The sequence below is a fragment of the Somniosus microcephalus genome, chromosome 2 (assembly GCF_052327205.1).
Source record: "Somniosus microcephalus isolate GS21.2 chromosome 2, FLI_Smic_1.0, whole genome shotgun sequence".
Lineage (NCBI taxonomy): Eukaryota > Metazoa > Chordata > Chondrichthyes > Squaliformes > Somniosidae > Somniosus > Somniosus microcephalus.
The window spans coordinates 366,236,835-366,242,834 of record NC_140988.1 but is presented as its reverse complement, the minus strand read 5'-3'; positions in this window follow the sequence as shown (position 1 = coordinate 366,242,834).

Here is a 6,000-nt window from a genome sequence, read left to right as displayed (position 1 = left end):
ACCTGGGGAATCGACCGTGGAATACCTTCAGGCACTGTCTGTGCTTGGCCGGGCCTGTGGTTGTAAGGATGTAAAGGCCGCCGTGTACACAGAGGAACTTATCCGGGACGCTTTTGTAGCAGGCCACAGATCCAATTACACCCGACAGCGACTGTTGGAGCAGAGTAACCTCGACCTCAACAAGGCCTCTGAACTCGCACTATCGTTGGATGCAGCCTACCAGGGCATGGATGCCTACTCCTCTGCACCGTGGACGCCGCGGGGAATGACAGCCTGGGACATGGTAGGACCGCCTCATAGCGCCGTGCCACCCCAGCCACACCCCAACAACGGCCCAACTACCGCAGCAGTGTCCCAAGGCCAGACAGCAGTGCTCCAAGGCCAGAAATGCTACTTCTGTGGCCAGGCAAAACACCCCAGAGCGCGCTGCCCGGCGAAAAACGCGATCTGCTCGGGCTGCGGGAAGAAGGGACACTACGCTAGCGTCTGCAGGGCCAAAGCCACCCCGAACCCCAGCAGCGCCGCGTGTGGGCCATGCGGGCCGCCATCTTGGACCTCCCCGGCCATGTGCGAATCACCGGTACAGCAGCCATTTTGGACGCCTCCAGCCACATGGGGATCATGGACGCCGCCATCTTGGACGACAGCCGGGACGCAGCAGGCCCCCGACACCGCCTCATCTGATACCCGCAGCGACACACCGACCCCTACGCTGGCATCCGTTACACTGGACCAAGCGAGACCGCACCAACTGGCCAGTTCCACAATGGACATTAAGGTAAATGGTCACGATACAATCTGCCTTTTTGACTCTGGGAGCACGGAGAGCTTCATCCACCCCGACACGGTGCGGCGTTGCTCTCTCCCAGTCCTGCCTGCGCAACAGCGGATTTCTATGGCCTCCGAGTCCCAGTCGGCGGACATCGGCGGCTACTGCGTGGTGACACTCGTAGTAGACGGGACCGTGTACGATCATTTTAAACTTCTGGTCCTGCCTGACCTCTGCGCTGCCATCCTGCTGGGGTTAGATTTTCAGTGCCACCTTAAAAGTGTTATGATGGCGTACGGTGGACCCCTACCCCCACTCACAGTCCGCAGCCAGCAACTTCCAAACTGCCCGCCGCGCACCAGGTGCAACCTCTCCACACTCAGAGTCACCCCCCCCCAACTGTTTGCTAACCTCACCCCCGACTGTAAGCCCATCGCCACAAAGAGCAGGCGATACAGTGCCGGGGACAGGGTTTTCATTAAAGCCGAAGTGGAGCGGCTCCTGAAAGAAGGGATTATTGAGGGCAGCACCAGCCCCTGGCGAGCCCAGGTTGTGGTCGTTAAGACCGGCGAGAAGCAGCGCCTGGTCATCAACTACAGCCAGACAATAAATCGCTACACCCTGCTGGACGCCTACCCACTCCCCCGTATAGCTGATATGGTCAACCAGATCACGCAGTACCGCGTCTTCTCGACCATTGACCTGAAATCAGCGTACCACCAGCTCCCCATCCGCCCTGAGGACCGCCAGTACACTGCCTTTGAGGCAAACGGCCGCCTCTATCACTTCCTTAGGGTTCCCTTTGGCGTCACCAACGGGGTCTCCGTCTTCCAAAGGGAGATGGACCGGATGGTAGATCAAAATGCGTTGCAGGCCACTTTCCCATATCTGGACAATGTGACCATCTGCGGCCGTGACTTGCAGGACCATGACGCAAACCTCGAAAAATTCCTCCGCACCGCCCAACTCCTAAACCTGACATATAACAAGGAGAAGTGCATATTCCGCACAAACCGCCTCGCCATCCTTGGCTGTGTTGTGGAACACGGAGTCATCGGCCCCGACCCCGACCGGATGCGTCCCCTTATGGAACTTCCACTGCCCCACTGCCTCAAGGCCCTGAAGAGGTGCCTAGGGTTTTTCTCCTATTACGCCCAGTGGGTCCCCTACTATGCGGACAAGGCCCGTCCGCTGATCAAGTCCACCTCTTTTCCCTTGACGGCAGAGGCCCGCTTAGCCTTCCACCGTATCAAGGAGGACATTGCCAAAGCCACCATGCACGCAGTGGACGAATCCATCCCCTTCCAGGTGGAAAGTGACGCGTCTGACTTTGCCCTGGCCGCTACCCTCAATCAGGCGGGGAGACCCGTGGCCTTCTTTTCACGAACCCTCCAAGGCCCGGAGACCAGACACTCCGCTGTTGAGAAGGAGGCCCAGGCGATTGTGGAGGCTGTGCGTCATTGGAGGCACTACCTGGCCGGAAAACGATTTGCCCTGCTCACTGACCAGCGTTCAGTTGCTTTTATGTTTAACAACAAGCAGAGGGGCAAAATCAAAAATGACAAGATCTTGAGGTGGGGAATCGAACTTTCCACCTACAACTACGAGATCTTGTACCGGCCCGGGAAGCTAAATGAACCCCCGGATGCGCTATCGCGTGGCACCTGCGCCAGCGCGCAGATCGATAGACTGCGGGCCCTCCACAATGACCTCTGCCACCCGGGGGTCACCAGGTTCTTCCACTTCATCAAGGCCCGCAACCTGCCTTACTCTATTGAGGAGGTCAGGACCATGACCAGGAACTGCCAAGTCTGCGCTGAGTGCAAACCGCACTTTTATAGACCAGACAGGGCCCACCTGATAAAAGCCACTCGCCCCTTCGAGCGCCTGAGCGTCGATTTTAAAGGGCCTCTCCCCTCCTCCGACCGCAATGTGTACTTCCTCAATATTATTGATGAGTACTCCCGTTTCCCGTTCGCCTTCCCCTGCCCGGACATGACCAGTGCCACGGTCATTAAATGTCTGAACAACCTCTTCACCCTGTTCGGCTTCCCCAGCTATATCCATAGCGACCGGGGCTCATCGTTTATGAGCGACGAACTCCGTCAGTACCTGCTAACTAGGGGTATTGCCACAAGCAGGACCACCAGTTACAACCCCCGGGGGAACGGACAGGTGGAAAGAGAAAATGCGACAGTTTGGAAGGCCGTCCTGCTAGCCTTAAAGTCTAGGGGCCTTCCAACCTCCCGCTGGCAGGATGTGCTCCCCGATGCGCTCCACTCTATTCGGTCACTGCTCTGCACTGCCACTAACGCCACCCCTCATGAGAAAATGTTTGTCTTCCCAAGGAAGTCCACATCGGGGACATCGCTACCGCCATGGCTGACGTCCCCAGGGCCGGTCCTACTGAGAAGACACGTGAGGACCCATAAAACGGACCCCCTGGTCGAGAGGGTCGACCTCCTCCACGCCAACCCCCAGTATGCTTACATCGCATACCCGGACGGGCGGGAGGACACAGTCTCCATAAGAGACCTTGCACCCTCGGGGGCCGCAGTAACCCACTACCCACTACCACCCCCCCCCACGATCCGATATCCAGCCCCAGCAGACGGCAGGCCTGGGCCCCGCGACCCGCTCGACATCTACGAGGACGACACGCCTGTGCCACAGCCTACGCTGGACTCGACGCCGGAAACTTCACTACCCCTGCCGTCGCCACGCAGATCACAGCGGCAGACAAGACCTCCGGAGAGACTCCAATACACTAACTTTTAATACACTTCACCCCGCCGGACTCAATTTTAAACAAGGGGTGAATGTGGTAAACCACTGTTTGTATTCCTGTTTGTCCTGTTTGTATTCCACTGTGTACATGCCTGGACATGCCTCGGCTGACTCCTCCCACAGGTCCTGGTATAAAGGTGACTGCTCCCCAGCCCTTAGTATCCTGGACCGGTCGACCACTCGAGGCAGACCTCCATTCTGTTGTTAATAAAAGCCTTTGGTTACTCTTCTAACTCTCAGTCTTTTATGAGTAATTGATAGCGCATCACAACCTTTTTAAATAGTGGGGTTACATTAGCTATCCTCCAATTCATGGGAACTGTTCCAGAGTCTATAGAATTTTGGAAGATGACCAGCAATGCATCTACTATTTCTAGGGCCACTTCCTTAAGTACCCTAGGATGTAGATTATCAGGCTCTGGGGATTTATCGGCCTTAAATCCCGTCAATTTCCCTAACACCATTTCCCTACAAATACTGATTTCATTCAATTCCTCCCTCTCATTAGACCCTATGTTCCCCGACATCTCTGGGGAGGTTATTTGTGTCCTCCTTTGTGAAGACAGAACCAAAGTATGTATTTAATTGGCCTGCAATATCTTTGTTGCCCATTATAAATTCCCCTGATTCTGACTGCAAGGGACCTATGCTTGACTTCACCAATCTTTTTCTCTTCACGCATCTATAGAAGCTTTTACATTCAGTTTTTATGTTTCCTGCTAGCTTACTCTCATATTCTATTTTCCCCCTCTTAATTAATCCCTTTGTCTTTCTTTGCTGAATCCTAAACTGCTCCTAATCCCCAGAGAGCTGTGGAGGTTGGGTCATTGAATATATTTAAGGTGGAGATAGACAGATTTTTGAACGATAAGGGAGTCAAGGGTTATGGGGAGCGGGCAGGGAAGTGGAGTTGAGGCCAAGATCAGATCAGTTATGATCTTATTGAATGGCAGAGCAGGCTCGAGGGGCCAAATGACCTACTCCTGCTCCTACATCTTATGTTCCTATGTTCTGATGAGCCCACCTATCCACTGTATTCCCTTGGTGCGTTTCTAATAACCCTGAATCCCATTTGTTGATAAGAACCTGTCTAGTTCCTTCTTGAAACACATTCAGGTTTCTTGTTCCATTATCCCGTGCTTTTAAAATCATCTAGCTGTTTGATTTAGGTGCCTGAATGGCCCAGTGGTAGCACATATTCTAAGCTGACAATTCAGTGCCGTACTGAGGGAGTGCTGCACTGTCAGAGGTGCCGTCTTTCGGATGAGACGTTAAACCGAGGCTCCATCTGTCCTCTCAGGTGGACTTAAAAGATCCCATGGCCAGTATTTTGAAGAAGGGTAGGGGAGTTCTCCTGGGCCAACATTTATCCCTCAACCAACATCACTAAAAAAAAGATTATCTGGACATTATTTCATCGCTATTTGTGGGAGCTTGCTGTGCGCAAATTGGCTGCTGCGTTTCCTACATTGCAGCAGCGATTATACTTTAAGGAAGTGCTTCATTGGCTGTAAAGTGCTTTGGGATGTCCTGATGTTGTGAAAGGTCTATCAATGCAAGTTCTTGATGCAGTACTGAAAAATTGGAGGGCGTAAATCAACATTGCCTTCTGCTATTGTTTATCTGGTATCAACATTGGAAAGTTGGTCTTTGCTAAATTCAGCACCAATCTTTCAGTTGGTCCTTTATCCTTCAAATTGTCCTTGTAATGACCAGACCCTAAACTATTCACCCATTTTTGACGGCAGCACATGGATTGGATCTCACGCTGCAATATCCTCACTGTTTAAAAAAAATCAGTTTGTTTGTGTTTCTAGGCGACACGTGTGAGCATGTTTGTCTATCAAGCTCCAATAGCTCACATTTGCAAATAGAAGACAATGGGGTAATAAAACCAAGTAATTTAATGTCGGGAGCAGGATAAGAAACAAAAAGGAGAATAAATCTCAGGATTATCATCCAGGGTAATTTCTCACCTTGAAGAAGGAGCTGGCTTGACATCTGTTGTGAGGGCGGATTGAAGGTTATCGCCAGCAGCTGTCCAGTGAAGGGGCAGTGTTACTTGTGTCCATTGCTTCTTTCTTCGTACTACTAATTGGCATCTCATTCTACTCTCTAAAGTGCCTCGGGGCACTAACCATGTGAACAGTGTGTTACAAACCCAGGTTATCTGGGGAGAATCCTGGTGCTAAACTGGGGAGGCAGTTCCCAAAATAGTCATTCTCAATGTCAATTGAAAATGAAAGTTCTTTAAACTTCCAGGGAGCGAAGGGTTAACACTGTGCTGATTGGTTGTGAGTTCTAACACATGTGATTGAAAGAAAATCCAGTTGTTTCTTGGCAAGCCGTGTGGTAATGAGAGTTTGGGAGTTAAGTACTTCCAAAATAAAGCCTATTATATCCCGAGTTAAATACTGTGCCATTAATGTGCAGCCATTCTGTTT